Source organism: Taudactylus pleione, unplaced genomic scaffold (assembly GCF_031769625.1).
Source record: "Taudactylus pleione unplaced genomic scaffold, aTauple2 ptg000037l, whole genome shotgun sequence".
Lineage (NCBI taxonomy): Eukaryota > Metazoa > Chordata > Amphibia > Anura > Myobatrachidae > Taudactylus > Taudactylus pleione.
The window spans coordinates 17,766,293-17,783,705 of record NW_028284439.1 but is presented as its reverse complement, the minus strand read 5'-3'; positions in this window follow the sequence as shown (position 1 = coordinate 17,783,705).

Sequence of the window (17,413 nt, the reverse complement as noted above, 5' to 3'; positions counted from 1 at the left end):
AATAATCGACTCGCTACAGTGATGGCTAATTGGAGTGATGAAGAAGTGAACTGTACACTATGCTGTCAGAAGCTGCATCATGTTCTCACTGGCTGAATCAAACAGCAGTAAAGCACAAACACTCATGAACCTTTTGTGATCTTATCTTTGTGAACCTGGAAAAGTCAATTTTCAATGACATTCATAGAGTTTTACAGGGCTGACTCAACTTCAGTGTGAACCTGGAATAACCCGGGTTGAAGGTGCAGTGTGAAAGGGGTCTGACTCAGGTTGCAGCTGGGTTGGACCAGTGTTCAAAATACCGGGTCAGCGACAGGTTTGTGAAGTGAAAGGGGTATTAATCTACTGCTACATTCTTCTCTGCTACATACCATCAACAACACCGACGTCCCTGGTGGTCTAGTGGTTACGATCCGGCATACCTCTGCCGAGACCCGGGTTCGATTCCCGGTCAGGGAAGCATCTATTCACATGTCAAGAGATCTCTTCAGGCCTGCCAGCTTTGCGTATAAACATTCCACTTCTCAAACAGACATTTATACCACCCCGGTTCCACAAAGACAAGAGTGATAGCCTAGCTTCCGGTCTCTGAGAAACCAGCAGTGCGAGGACAGTCTCTGGGGGCAGCCCAGCATCTCTAGGAGAGCTGGGCAAACCCAGAGTGATAAAATCAGGGGGCATGCTGCGAAGTCCATGCGCAAGGGGGCTAGTTGGCACACTTGATGTCACCAATTCCAGTGATCCCACTGCCTAGAGCACTAATCTTATCAGTTATTACTTCAGAGCTGGTTGTACTGTGCTACAAAGGTTGAATCCATAGACTTGGTGTGGACCAAAAACATTTATAACCCAGTATATAAATAGCAAAGAGCACTTTCAAACTGTAAGCAGTGGATTGCATGGTTACTGCAAACAAAATCACATTGTTTTTCCTTTGTGACCTCTTAATTTTGATGAGTATGCATCTGGACAATAATGAATATCATCAGTCCACAATTAGTGCGACATTGCACAGTATCCTTACTGGCTCTGCCCTAAGCTTAGCTCTCCCTATTCAGTACAGAAATTCAATATTTGGATCTCTTAGCTGAGCATTGTTCTACTTACAGGACATGTGAAGACATAGTAAATGTAATAAAGTTCACTATTTAAATTCTCTACGGGAAGTTTCCCTAGAGAACTTGACATATTGCCAAAAGGTACACATGCTGTGCCACTCCTTGCTTCCCTGGTTAAATGCAGACACAATGCATGCGTCTTATCATGTGATGTCGGGAAATGATAAATGGAAAGCCTTCTTTAATCTAGGGCTGGAACAAAACAGACCTGACCTAGTGGCTACGATATGAAATGTAGGATGTGCTTACAAAGAATGCTGCACAACTGTGTTAAACTTTTAACTGGTCATACACCGGTCAGTCAATTATATTTTTTTGTAATCAGATTGTTATAGGTAGACAGATGAGATGGAAATAACTGAATGGTGCATACTGTCTCCATAGTATGTCTTTGTATTGGTACTCTCTCTTTTGCATAGGGATCAATGATTAATATATCTACATCAGTTAATATCAGGCTGATTTTTCCTTAGTATGTAGGCATGATGGTTTTGCTGAAACACCAATAAAACATCCCAGAAACGTTTGGTTTCAATGATCTGATCGTTCTCAATTTTTGAAAGATGTCGGCCAAAATGCCTCGATGTCACGTCGCATGTGGGCATTCACCATAATCAGAACATATTTCCTACAATTTTTGTCTGTTTAACACACTCTCCTTGTGGGTGGACATCCACGCTGGCTATATGCCTATTGAACCTTGTACAGTTCTGGCAATATATATGACTCCTGATTAAATCCTCTGTGCATGTTGACCACAAAGTCTTCATTACTCTATGTTGGTAGATGGAGCATACTTACCAACTTTTGAAAATGACTTTGAGGGAGATTGTAGATGGCTGCAGAATGCGACGCGCCTTTGTGGGGGCGTGGTCTGCTCCACCCAAAGGGAGTGTCTAACTCCACCTATGGGCGTATATATTCCTATAAGCTGACGCCCTAGCTCCCCCACTGACATTAATACATCTCTACCCTGCCATATTGACATTAATAGATTCCCCCCCAGACGCACACATTCATTTCATTTATATGAATAGATTCACACACACACAGACAGTTTCACACACATCACATGAATAGATTCATACACACACACACACAGTCTCATACACATCCCATGAATAGATTCATACACACAGTCACACACACACAGGGGCCTATTCATTAAACGTAAAAATTCAATGGAAATAATTAGCTTTAGAACTCTCATGGAGTTCTAGCTAATTATAGGTGGAATTCATCATTCCACCTCTCCATAAGTATCTATTCCGAAAAGCTGTCATTTTTGCGATGACAGCTTTTCGGGAAATAGATACTTTTCCCTGCCTACACTACCTTATCGCGTCTGGAAACAGTGCTGCGCATGCGCTGTTACATCTGTAAAACCAGCGCATGCTCAGCACTGCCTACAGATGCGGTAAGTTTCGTACCCCCCCCCCCCGACCTCCCCCCCCCCCCCGACTTACCTGTCCGCGCAGCAGCCTCCGGCTCCGTCCTGCTGGTCTGTCATGTGGTTTCCCAGCAGACCACATGACAGATTAGAAAAAGAAAAACAAATTTTTTTTTCTTTTTCTAAACTTTCTTGTGCTCTGCTGGGGAGCACACATGTCCGACCAGCCTCCGGAGCCTGAGGACGGAGCAGAGCGCCGGAGGGACTCGTCGGGGGACCTGCACACGCTGATACAGGTTAGTGGATTCTGCTATTCGCCACCTCACAGTGGCGAATAGTAACTGCATCAAATTCCGAAAATTGATAATTTTCGGAATTTGATGAATACCATAATTTCCACATCCCCATACTAATGTATGGGGAGTGTGGAAATTAACGCAGGGGGACTTAGCAAGGAGATATCTGTGATATCTCCTGTGTTAAGTCTGTTCATGAATACCAAAATAACGTTATTTAAGGAAAATGTCCTTAAAAATGTTATTTTAGTGTTGATGAATAGGCCCCACAGTCTCATACACAGTCACACACAGACAGTCTCAGCACATCCCATGAATATTCACACACACACACAGCCTCTCACAAACAGACACCCAGTCTGTCACACACATCATATGAAGATTTCACCTCCCCACACACACACACACACACACAAATACATCACATTACTACACACACACATACATCACATTAGTACACACACACATACATCACATTACTACACACACACACATCACATTACTACACACACATACATCACATTACTACACACACACACATCACATTACTACACATACATCACATTACTACACCCACACATACTGTACTACACATACATCACATTACTACACACACATACATCACATTACTACACACACATCACATTACTACACATACATTACATTACTACACCCACACATACTGTACTACACATACATCACATTACTACACATACATCACATTACTACACCCACACATACTGTATTACACATGCATCACATTACTACACACACACAAACATCACATTGCTACACATACTTCACATTACTACACCCACACATACTGTACTACACACACACACACATCACATTGCTACACATACATCACATTACTACACCCACACATACTGTACTACACATACATCACATTACTACACACACACATACATCACATTACTACACACACACACACACATCACATTGCTACACATACATCACATTACTACACCCACACATACTGTACTACACATACATCACATTACTACACACACACATACTGTACTACACATACATCACATTACTACACACACACACACATCACATTGCTACACATACATCACATTACTACACCCACACATACTGTACTACACATACATCACATTACTACACCCACACATACTGTACTACACATACATCACATTACTACACACACACATACATCACATTACTACACCCACACATACTGTACTACACATACATCACATTACTACACCCACACATACTGTACTACACATACATCACATTACTACACACACACACACATACAAACACGCAGTAATAGATCTCCCTCCCTCCCCCACGGCACTGACATGAGTTATACATTTGGCAGGAGCTGCAGGGAGCTCTAACACTCACAGTCTCAGGCAGCTCCTCTGTTTTCAGTGTCCTCCTCCGGCGTCGGCTCCTCCCCCCTCTGTCATCACAGGCTGGCCAGGGAATGCTGGGAGCATCAGTCTCTCCCAGCAGCAGTCTGAGCAGGGAAAGGCGTACCCAGGAGACCTCACAGCAGCCACACTCCTGCCTCCCTGCACCTGGTGAGTGCGCCCCTGCGTCTTAAGCTCGGGCCCCGCCCCCTTTACCTCCGGACTCACGCATGCGCAGTCCGGATTTTTAGACAGGGCAGAGGGAATGCGGGGGATTCAACCTACTTTACGGGGTAGCGGGAGCTCCCACCTGTATTCGGGAGACTCCCGCGAAAATCGGGAGGGTAGGCAACTCTGAGATGGAGTGCACTCCTGCGCTATCTCAATGATGCTACTATAGTGAAGCATCAGTTCTTTACAAAGTTGGCCACCGGCAGTGCTCCTGTGCATGCATGGCACCATTTTGTCACTGTTCGAGCACCACAGTACTACACTGACCCTAATACATCTTGCATATACCCTTATCATACATGACCAGACAGTCTGCTGCTGTTACTGTGAGTATAGCTGTACAAAACTGTGCACAGCAATAAACCCAAACTCCTGGTTACTGTAATGCTGGCCATACACTAGTACAGGCCTGGCCAACCTGTGGCTCTCCAGCTGTTGTAAAACTACAAGTCCCAGCATGCCAACCAACTGTTTTACCATTCCCTAATAACAAAACTGTGTGAGGGCATGCTGGGACTTATAGTTCCACAACATCTGGAGAGCCACCGGTTGGCCAGACCTGCACTAGCATGACCAGCATAAGATGAGTTTCAACTTATGATTTCCCTTGAACTCCCCGGCAGCTCCCTGGCAGTCCCGGCCGCACGATTGACACACAATGTACATACGATCTCATGATACAATCGATCTGCAGTTTAGGAGGGAAGGTCAGAAAACACATTTCTTCAATATGTAACTCAAATGACACATGCACAAATACACGGCGCAATCTGCATACGATTACTATAGATAATATGGGCTGCACATCTGATCATACGATACGCTTTAAGAGCAGCGGGAGCGTGCATCGGATCGGATCCTACCGAAATACTACACGATTTTGTCGTACGACGCGTCTATCAGGCAATCAGCCCGAAATCGTGCTAGTGTATGGCCAGCATAAGTCTCACTGCCTGGTTTGCCTTAATACTGATTCCCCTGGTGTCTACTATTGTTTCTCTTGTGTATACCACAGAATAGTATACACATATCAACACCCGTCCCCATTTGTGCTTGCATTCTGGGCCTGATTCAGACCCAGTCGCAAGCGTTGTGCGCTCTCAACCGGGTCGATGGTGGGCCAGTGCGCATGCGCGAGACCCGGATAGCGACGGGCACTCCGTCTCTCCGGGTCTCGCAACAAAGGGGGCGTGCTGTCGATGTTGAGTGACAGCACGCCCCCTTTGGTGGGCGGGCCAGGGGAGTTGCTGCCCAAATGGAGGCGTTCCCATGTGAACGCCTCCGTCTGGGGCCGGCCCCACTGACATCACAAGTGATGTCAGTGGGAGAGATTTCGGCTCTGTTAGAGCCGAAATCTCTCTGAGGCTTCCAGCAATGAGACCCTACCACAAGGGTCTCGTCGCAAGCCCGATGGTCGCGAAGGTCTTGACCATCGCGACCATCTTCCTGGCTGCTCGAGCGGCCAGGAGGCCGTTCAAAAACAAAAATGCCCGGCCCTGATTCAGAGCGAGCGCTCTGTCAGAGCGACCGGCTCTGAATCAGGGCCTCTGTCCATAAGGCATTTCAGGGAGATTGTGAAAGCGACACCTATGAGCGCAGTGGGCGTGTACTGCTACACCTGAGAGGTGTCATAAAATTGACACATCCAAAATGTAAATCCAAAGCAGTAAGATCCATTTTGTGATGAAAACACACTGATACTTTAAAAAAAAAACATGTAACCATAGGAATCATTGGCCCTCATTCAGACCCACTCGCAAGCGGGCGCACGTACGTTAGGCGTACGTACAAAAATATTTAAATTCAATGGCTCGCTCGTATTTTCGTTCGCATCTAAAATTCCTCCCTAAACTCAGGCGACCCCTCCTCTAACTAACGAGCGTGCGAAATAGCGAGCGTACATCCCCGAAATGGCTTGAAGGGAACGCACGCACAAGTGAAACCGGAAGTGGCCTTGTCAGATGTCGATTACCTGCTCCTTTATTCTGCCTACCTCCCTCAATCGTATCATGCCAATCAATGTATCAATTAGCTTATTTTTTTTTTTTGGTTCAACACAATGCAAGAAACTTTACTCTTGTCCGTGTTTGTGTTTACCCGCAGAATACGTACGGATGGAACATTCGCTTTTATTGTTCAAAAAACATGTGAACCACAATTAAACAATTGTTCTATTGCTGTGGATCCCCGCATATTTTCCGGGGTTCATTTCTTTATTTAAATTTGCAAACGCATGTCACTGCATCAAGCCTATCATAACTCTCCAGAGATTTCTGGCCCTGTTGAACACATGACTCATACACTAACCAATAAAATTGCTCCTGTTAATTTCCAAAATACATTAGCCAATCAGAAATTTTGGCCACACTTTATCAAAAATGTTTTGTATGAAAAACTCCATTGCCATCATGAGAGCCTCCGCATTCACCAGGCGCGAGCTGCTGGTGCTTACGGAGGTGATGGATAGGCGGATCACCAGCCAGCCTCCACCCATCACCAACCGGCAGAAGCGCTCCGCGTATGCGGAGGCACGGGCCCGCCTGCGGTCGTTGGGTTCACGCCGCAACATCGGGCAGCTTGAGCGCAGGTGGTCAGACCTGCAACGGCGAACGCCCCGCTTGCTGGCATGCTTTCGCATGCAGATCGTTGAAAGTAAGTGTTATGTATTGTGGTTTTCATGTTTGTGTTTGTGGGGCAAACTGCGTGTGCATGTTTTCCTGTCTGTCCTATTAATTATTTGTCCTCATATCTGCGTGTGCATGTTTTCCTGTCTGTCCTATTAATTATTTGTCCTCATATCTGCGTGTGCATGTTTTCCTGTCTGTCCTATTAATTATTTGTCCTCATATCAGCGTGTGCTTGTTTTCCCTCTATTTCTGTTTTTTTCATTCTACTCCTTTTTGCATGTTTTTTGTTGCTGGTTTTTTTATTTAAATTTGGGCCCCGGATTTGCCCAGAAACTAACCTCAATTTGTTTGACATATTTTAGGAGGACAGCCAAGACTACGCCGTCACCGTCCGGCCAGACGGCGTTCCCGGCCACTATCCCCAACCCCCAGCCAACACTCCACCCCAAATATTTCCCCTATACCCCACTCCTCCCCAGCCTTCCCAGACCCTCTCCCGGAACTGTCGGGCCTCCGTCCCACTTCCCCCTCTCCTCCACCCACCCCTCTTCCAATTACCCCCTCCCCGGAGTCCATCATTACCCCTCCCCGTTCTTTGGGGAATGAAGGCTCCTCCGAGGAGGAACATGGAGGGACTTCCGGAGCTCCCGTTTTGGCTCCCGGTATGTTTTTATTTCTCATTTTTTTTAACCACAAACTGTTTGTATGTAATCATGTGTCGTGCCTTTATTCGTGCTTGTTTGGTTTACTTTTGGTGATTTAGCAGTTTGCCTTTACCTCTTCCTGCTGATTTCAACATACACATATCACACCTGTGAGAATTTGTACATAGGCCTTGTATTTTTGCCAGCACCCCCTTTTTGTGTTGGTTTTTTTTTTTTCGGTTTAGGAGTGATTTCGTTGTGTTTTTGTTTTTTTAATGTGGCTTCCCTATTGTTTTATTAATCCACACACTTTTCTCACCCACAGAGGAACAGAGGCGTCGTCAAGAGGTGGAGGATTGTGTTGGCCAGATGCGCCAACATGTAATTGGCCTTCTTGTGGCCCTTGACCGGCTGTCTGGCATCCTTCGCCAGTAGTTTTTTGTGTTTATTTTCGTTTTGTAAATAAATTTTGTAGTTCTAATATACGTTCTGGCTCATTCTTTTTTTCTAAAACACAAATAGTTTTCCCTGACATAAGTAGACTGTTCCTGCAAGGATTTCCCTTTTTTAAAAGTTAGATTGTATTTTGTATTTGTATGTTAAACAGCCACAAGAAACACATAACAGTAACAATGTCATTTCCCTTTTTGGGTGTAGTGTCAATTAGATATTTCGCTATTTTACAGGTTCCTAGTTGGTGTGCAAGCTGCTTAGGCCAATCTTCAAAATCCAAAGGTTTGGACAGGCTTCCTTTTGGTGTGGGTTGGGAACCTGCAAACATATTTCAGTTTACATCAACTGGTGTCAGTACTGGATTACCCCTTAGTCAATTGTAAGGTGTGTTAACCTGGTTCCACTTGCTGTTAACGTCCAAAAAAAGGAAGACCATTTCACTCTCCAAACATTTATTCACAACATAAATGAGAAATCAAAGTGGTCAGTCCCAAAACAAAAAAACAGTGATAATCTCAAATACAACACATACAAATAAAATATTTAATAAAAAAAAACAATCAAGAACTGGTTGACGAAGGACCATGCCAACATGATTCCACAAACATGGCGTTGCGATATGGGTTCCAGAATATATGGACAAAATCACCAGATCCAGGTTTGGTAAGGGTAGCAGGAAGTAGTGAGCGTTGGAGTGGCAACGATTATGTGAACAAACAGAAGATGATGAAAAAAAATAAATAAATTAGATGTTCGCAAACAAACACAAACACATTAGGTATAAACACTGTAGTTTGGGTCAAACTTACCTAAAAAATCTGGCCACCACATCATCGCGTATGGCCCCCCCACATACTGACCTCCGACCAACCTCGGGGGGGCCATCCTCAGGTAAGGCATCCTCTGGCTGCATTGGGACACCACTCCTTATGGCGATGTTGTGAAATATCCCACACAGGACCACAATTTTCGAAACCATATCCGGCAAATACATGAGCTCGCCACCAGAGCGGTGGAGGCATCTGAATCGGCCTTTTAAAAGGCCGATACAGCGCTCCACCACTTGCCTGGTGGCTGTAAGTGCGGAATTATACTCACTTTGTGGGCCTGGTGTGGGAGCCAAATAAGGAGTGAGCAGCCAGGACATGCAAGGGTATCCACTGTCTCCTGTGAAAAATAAGAGACAACATCAGGAACACTGTGTATCAAGCTTAACATTGTTATGTACTAAAGGTCTCCACTTACCCAGAAGCCACGCATCACCAGCTTGTAGGTTGGTTAATTTCTGCCATATCCCTGATTGCCGGATGACGAAGGAGTCATGTGCACTTCCTGGTAACTTAGCATTCAGGGACAGGATCTGGAGGGAGGCATCACATACCACCATTACATTCAGGGAGTGATAGTGTTTCCTGTTTCGAAATATTGCCTCCAGCCGTGCTGGAGGCTGAAGTGGTATGTGAGTACCATCCACAACCCCTATGATGTGTGGGAAGCCAGCTATTTGGTAAAAATTGGCCTTGGCCACACTAAGGGCACCCATATCCAAAGGCATTTAAATAAAATGATGGAGGTGCTTGAAAAGTGCCTCCATCACTGCCCTCAGGATCCGGGAAAAGGAGGATTGGGAGATGCCCGCCACTATTCCCACCGTTGTTTGAAACGATCCTGAGGCACAGAAATGTAACACCGCCATAAATTGCGTCAGTGGTGGTATTGCTGTTGGACTGTCAATTTGCCGCTCAAGATCACTTTCTATTAATGAGAGAGTGTCTATGATGATTTTGGGAGGTAGACGGTAGCGTCTTAAAACCTCATCATCGGGCATTCCAAAAAGGGTGACACGTGTTCGAAATATCTGGGGCCTTGCATGCCTACGATGCCTACGCCTGGGATGAGATTGAGGTTGGTCGGCTTCCGGGAGCATGGCCAGAACAATCCTCCCCAGATCAACCTGAAATTCAAAAATTTAAAAGTAAGGCTTTTGACCCACCCCAAAACTATATTAAAACAACTTAGCTTGATGATACCATCCATTGCTGCTTACATGCCGGGGTATTGTCATGATACGTCCAAACTGAAAATAAACAACAAAATTACTTGACACATTTCACTCTGTGCATTTTTGTGGATACATTTTGTGCTAGACCAAAGTTCAAATATGCCAAACACCCATTTAGCAAAACCGCAAAGCGACATTTAACACAGTACATCAAAACGGGTCGAAATGTTGGCTCAAAAAGCGAAAGCTAAACCATCAAAAAGTTAGAATGATTATTAAGCTGTTTAAAATGCGCTAATTAGTTCGCTAATACAAGTCACAAGAGTAACTACTAAAAATGTGCTAATTAGTTCGCTAATACAAGATAAAAAATGGACTTACCAAGAGCAAATATCTAAGATGCAAAATCAAAAGGTCTTTGGGGTCGAAAATAAACAAAATCTAAAATAGAATAAATTAGGTATCCAAAAATTACAAAATATACAAAACACAATGAAACAACAATTGAACAAAAGTTAGACTTCACAAAACTTACCAAATCAACAAACGAGGTCCCAAAAATATAAACCAACAAAGATAACGGGAAAAAAAACGCAAATCTAACCAACAAACGATTCTCCAACCTCCAACTCCTTTCTACACAATCAATAAACTCCAGCCAAGATAACCTCCAACAATCCAAAAACGCCACCTCGACTTGAGACACACCAAGCCATAAATAGTGTTTCGTTTCCCGCACAAATTAAGGAGGGATCATAGGGCCGCACAATCAATGATGCGGCCGCAAAATAAGGACGCATGTATAAATACGTCACGAAAACACATTCAAATTCTGGTGTATTTCTTGTTTGGACCGCAGACATGGCGACAGACCAGGGAAAAAATGCCCAAGAGTCAGGCGGTAAGTCTTTCATGCATTTTCTATCAACGATTAATTTGAAACATAAGATGAGGCAAGTTGTGATTTTGTGAATTCTGTAAATTTACACAAATAGGTGAGGAGGATGACATGGAAGAGGCTGCTGGGCCCAGTATTCCGGCCAAAGCGGCCAAAAAAAAAAGGCAGCCACATTTCACAAGAAAGGAGATGGAGGTTTTGATCCAGAAGTGTGTGGACATCCTGCCACAGGCAGACAGGAATATGAGTCTAAGCCAGAAGTGGAGAATGTGGGAAGAGGTAGCCGTTGCTGTCAATACGGTGGGTGATTATGTCCGTCTAGCCCGGGATGTCAAACGGCGGTAAGTAAACCCTTGCCCCCCCTAAAAACAAACCCCATTTTAAACCAAAGGATAATGGCTTCCATTTTTCCCCACAGATGGGGCGACTTCAAATATCGCCTAAAGCAAAAACTCGCGGACAGGGCTAGGCATGCAAGGGGGACAGGTGGGGGTCCCACCCCTGTGTCATTGGAGTTGACGGATTTAGAAGAGCTGGCACAGGGGTGTGTGCAGCCTGTGGAGGTGTTTGGCGTGTCCAACATGGATACGGACATGCCAGACTTTGCGGCTCCTCATGTTGGCCCAGGTAAGTATTGTGATGTCACCAACTCTGAAATGCTATTGTGCCAATATGTAGATTCTAATGTGACTCTTTTCTCATTTTTCCAACAGAGACACAGGCGGATGAGTCTGCTCCAGAGGGAAGCCTTGGGCGCAGAATTTCTGCTGGCTCTGCAGGGGAGGAACCAGTACATCCGGCTGAGGACCCTGCAGAAGCCAGTCCAGGGCGTGCCCCCTCGCAGGCAGTGGGCCTCCTCACAGAACTCAATTTCAAATCGTATTTCCATACGGAGATTCTGCAGAGGATGGACGCCAGTCTGCTACGGGTGGCTGAGGCCCTGGAGCAAAATGCTGCGGCCAACGTGACCATTGGTCAGGCCCTGGCGGAAAATACCAGGGCCAACATCCGCATCGCCGAAGCCCTGGAGCAGCTCGTTCGCCAGCACATGGTGGAGCCGACCTCCCTTCCTGCCGGAACATCAGGATCCTCCACCTCTGGCACAACATCAGCCAATCCTCCAAATGTGCCTAGCCCTGTGCCTAGTCCAGAGGCCACAACATCTGCCTCTGGACAGGCCAGCCCGATGGCATCCCGGACCCGGTCTGGCGCCCACCCTCCCCCATCCAAACGGGCGAAAAAACGGTGACAGCAATGGCGACTTTTCCCACACTCCTTCTGTGCTTGGCTCATATTCCTTTCTGGTCAAAACTTCCCTCTCCTTTCTTGTGAAATGTTTTTAAGTTATTTTTGTACGTTTATGTTATCAGTTATTGATTTTTTTTTTTATGAAAAAAAGTATCTTTGGCAGAAAAACTAAAAAAAAATATTATGCCAATTGGTTTGTGTTTAAACAATAAATTTATGAAAAAAATCTGACATTGTATTGTGACATTATTGGACAAATGGGTTACATTTAATCCTGGCCCTAAAGGCAAAAAAGGACACCAAAAACCATTTCATTTGTATAAAAAAAAGGCCTCTTGAAGGAACGTTTAAAAAAACACATAACGATGCAAATTCCACATTAAAAAAAAAAAGGGGAGCTAATTAAAACATGATGACATTATTGTCACAATAGGCCATAAACAACAAATTGAGGCCAAAAAAACCCCCCAAAAATGTACGCCAATTGATTGTGTAATCCTGACATTAGCAGGTATGATTTCCACCTGCGTACGGTTTTGTGCTATCCCAATAAACTGCTTTCCAAACACATACCAAGCCGGTTTTCAATACAACACTAATTGCTTTTGTGACTGCCCGCGATTAATCGCTGCAACATCGTGGAGTCCCGGGATGGAGGAGAAGGCCATCACCAATGTGGTCGAGTAATCCAGACCCTAAACTGTGCGAGCATTTTGAAGGGAAAGAGAATGTTCCAGTGACGTATGTGACGGTCCAAACACATTTGACGCTCGCATCTGCTAATGTATGTACGCCCCAAAAACGCCTCGCCACGCCTGCGTTTTTCCATCTCCACCCCCGTCAACACCCAAAAACGCCCTGTTCTGTCAATCACATTTGACATGTCACTTCCTGTACGCTATTTTAGGAACGACAGATAAAAAGCTCGCAATCTGCCGTACGCACATGCGCAGTGTAACACCGACGCATGCGTGGTTAGTCAACATCGGAACGCAACGAGCGTACTGCTGTTTGCGAGTGGCTCTGAATGAGGGCCATTGTGCCTTATAACCAAAGCAGGGAAATGATCAAATATAGAGCAGATGGAGATTAAATACAATAAGGTGCCCACAACATAAAAACAGCCTTCCAAGGTATCGCTTGATTCTTACATTTTCATCACATACATATTTATTGGGTTATTTAAATGCTTCAACATTGTTTTGAATATATTATTTTCAAACTATCTGTACATACTGGATGTGTTTGCTTCACTTTTCTGTTGCTGTGTTTTTCATGAATGTGGAGCTTCGTTTTTTCTTTCTTATGGGTGATATTAAAAACAATTAAGAACTCAGAGCAGGACACAGAATTTTGCATGGCACTGCAAATATGCACACACAGTATGCCAAATCACCCTGCGTGAATCATTGTTAGTGTCCTATTCCTTTTATCATTATTTACTTTCAAAATACTCAATATAACACTCTTGCTTTACCCCATTTGTTAGAAAATTAAACAACCTACATAAATAAAATGTATCTTAATTTTCCTAAACATTATAGTGTTATACTGCCTAGTAAATACATAAATTTAAGACACTGCTATTTCTAGATCATTACTGTTCTGCGTCGCCTATGTACTAAAGCAAATATGGCTAAATAGTTGTACATTGCAACTCTTTTGTCCTTAATTCCTCTGAGGAATTGTGTGCCCCAGTCTAACATAGAATCCTACGTAAGGCTATAAATTGCATGCCTGGTAATGAGATTTATCACTACTATGATAGCATTTGCGTCGGTCAGTGGTGCAAGTAGAAAAATATTCTTAGTGGTACTGTATGCACAAAAAATATGGGAGTGGCCACACGTCACGAGAGGCGTGACTACTCAAAATGGGTGTGTAGATTCTCATCTACAAGCATTTCTCTCCATTCAGTTCCAAATACACCTTACCTATATGGTGGTTTCTCTGCAATAGGGAGCCTCTTAAGAAACTGATCCTCCCTGGGCAGACCGTGTCTTCAGTCGGTATTTACTATTCATGTAGGAGATCACGTAGTCCAGAAGATACCTGTTTGTGTAGGAATATAACCAAATGCATCATCATACAACAGAGCTTCAAACAGACTTGTGCCCCCTGTCACCTCCTGCCCCTTGTGTCTCTCCAGCTTCCTGTCACATTACTTCAGCCTCCTGCCCTTGTGTCTCTCAGCCTCCCTCCCTTTGTCAATCACAGAAATATTGGGGCCCGGTACAATGATGTCTCTGCCCCCCCTCCCTTTCTATACCACCAGCCTAGCCCTTAACATCTTCGACCCCTGCTACCACACATCCCTTCCCTGTGTGTGCTAATACATGTAACAACACATACAAGACACTGTAATACTGTAAGTGTACCCCATTGAATTGAACCCAGGAAAGATGTTAAGGTACACTATATATATATATATATATATATATATATATATTCATTAGAGTGGAAATTAAATATAGCAACAATACACTTACCACACACTTGTCTCTTCCAGTTCTTCTTGTTGACAGAGGCCCTGATTCAGAGCCGGATGCTCTGACAGAGCGCTCGCTCTGAATCAGGGCGTCTTTTTTTTTATTTAATGGAGTGGCCAGGAGGCCGCTCGCATTGCTGTGGGTTGCCACCCACAGCTAATGCGAGCGGCCAGGATGATGGTCGCGATGGTCAAGACCATCGCGACCATCGGGCTTGCGACGAGACCCTTGTGGTAGGGGGTCTGGGCGCCCCTGTCATTATCGGCGCTATCTACAAGATAGCAGCGCCGAGCGGCAGGGCCATGTATGAACGGTCATACCGCATGACCGTTCGGCCGGCTGTAGCTGTCATCATCGACAGCTACAGCCTGGCGCTAGCCTATCCCCACAGCAGGGACAGCGCTGTCCCTGCTTCGGCGGCTGCCGGCTCCAGGTCTGCGATACTTGCGAGATCCCGCGCATGCTCAGTGGAGCCGGCCGGGACAGATACACAGCGCATCAGCACTAGGCTGATGCGCTGCTGTCTCTAGCGGGTAGCGCCGGAGCGGGGAGTTAACGCTCCCCCTCTCCGGCTGATGAGATGTTCTTACATCTCATCAGTAGTGCTTCCTGCTGTGCCTCGGTAAAGAGGCGAAGCGAGAAGCGTTATAGCGGCACGGTAAGTGCCGCCATCATACATCTACCCCATTGTGCCTTATAACTAATGCAGGAAAATAGCACTGCTTATACCATTTGAATGTAGAATTATTTTTTCCCAAAGTGAATAATAGCTACATAAGGGGGGTGAGATGCAATCAGGGAGATTACTAGACTCTTCAGGGAGTCAGGGAGATTGCTACTATTTCAGGAAGTCTCACTAACAATCAGGAAGAGTTGGCAAGTATGGGCTACTGTAAAGCCATCAATATTAATGCAGCTATTGGTGAACTTGCCATTTGATTCAACTTCTGCTGGTGAAGCACAGCTGAGCTGAGGGGAGACAGCCAGGAAGTGTGGTACATGAAGTTGCTGCTAGAATCCCAAGACGATCACCTGCTGGCAACCATGCTTACTCTCCCGATAGATGCGGGAGGCTCACGATTTTTAGGGTAAGCCCCTGCACCCCCAGAAGAGTAGGCATATCTCCCGCATCCCGCCCACTTGCTAGTGAGGTAGGCAGGATGGGGAGATTTTACAGGGAATTTTCAGGTCCGCGAGTAGGGGGTGGGGCTAAAATGGCACAATCGCGTCATTTAGCCCCACCCCCTGCTTCCGGACCCACGAATTGCGGCCTTTATGGTGGTGAGGCGAGGCCTAATAACGTACAATCCGGCCCCACCCCCAAAGATGTCACACAATCTCCTCTTCGGGGAATGTAGAATGTCAGTATGAGCCATGAGCCTGACTCAAAGTTGTACACAAACATGATGGCTTGCGTACAACTCAGATGGTGGCCAATCGGTGCATGCACAGGATCTGTACTGCACGTGCCGATAAGTGTTGGCGGCAATGGTTGCAAAGCCCCCTAAACTGATGTTCACTCCCTTGATCCGATGCTTCGTCCTCAGATGCAGCAGCGGATCACAGAAGCCATTAGGAGGAGTCTGTTCACACAAGAAGCTTCCTGCGGCATTAGCATAATTTTGCGTTGCCGCTGAATACAAAGACGCAGTGTCAATGCGATTAGCATATAACTCTGATTTAGGCCCTATCACTGTCATTCACTACCTATACTGAGCAATCCTCAACTTATGCTGGAGAAGGCCATCTCCTTTATGTTGCATGAGCACTCATTGATTGGCCTTCTGTCTACTTGGTGAAGCTCTGTGGATATTGTTCTTCGTGTCTGCAGAGACCGTATTTGCAGCACCTGCCACTTAGCAGAGATCACAAAAGGAGGAATAGATGGCAACAACTATTACAGTTTAACTATCTGGATGCACTGCCCAAAATAAGATGGTATTCTGAAAGATCTTCAATAAACAGTTTACATAACACTCCATGGGATACAAGGGTATGGATCAGGGGCAGGACTATGGTAGACAATGGAGGCGCCTGCCGCCGAGCTCCAGCTCTGAAGGGGCACCTCCTCCATTGTCCACAACATATTCACTCCACTTAGGGCTGAAACTATGTACCCGGAGTGTACCGTCATGTCGGCCCAATACACGGCACCCCTTCCCGGCACCTGAGAAGCCACCACACACTAGTGGAGAGCTCTGTGTCAGACCATCAGTTGCTGCCTTCGTCTATCTATAGCCTGTCTGCATGCAAATTGCTACATTATATGTCAGCGTTTGTGACTGGGGGGGCACCAAATTATAACTTGCCTCTAGGCGTCTGGGATGAACTTACGCCACTGGTATGGATTTACATAACACTCCATGGGATACAAGGGTAGGGAAACCTTGTCTATTTTTTTGTTTGTACCCCAATAGGGATGAGCGGCGATATCTCAGACCGCTACATGTGATATTTTAGTTATATTGGCTCAATCAATGGGGTCTATTCACCAAAGGCCCCCATACCCAATGCGATTCAAAGCTGGTAAGATGTGTTGTACGATTGCCCTTGAAATTCTTCCCTTGAAATTTTTCATAAGATGTGGTTAAATGGTGTACGATTGATCGTTATG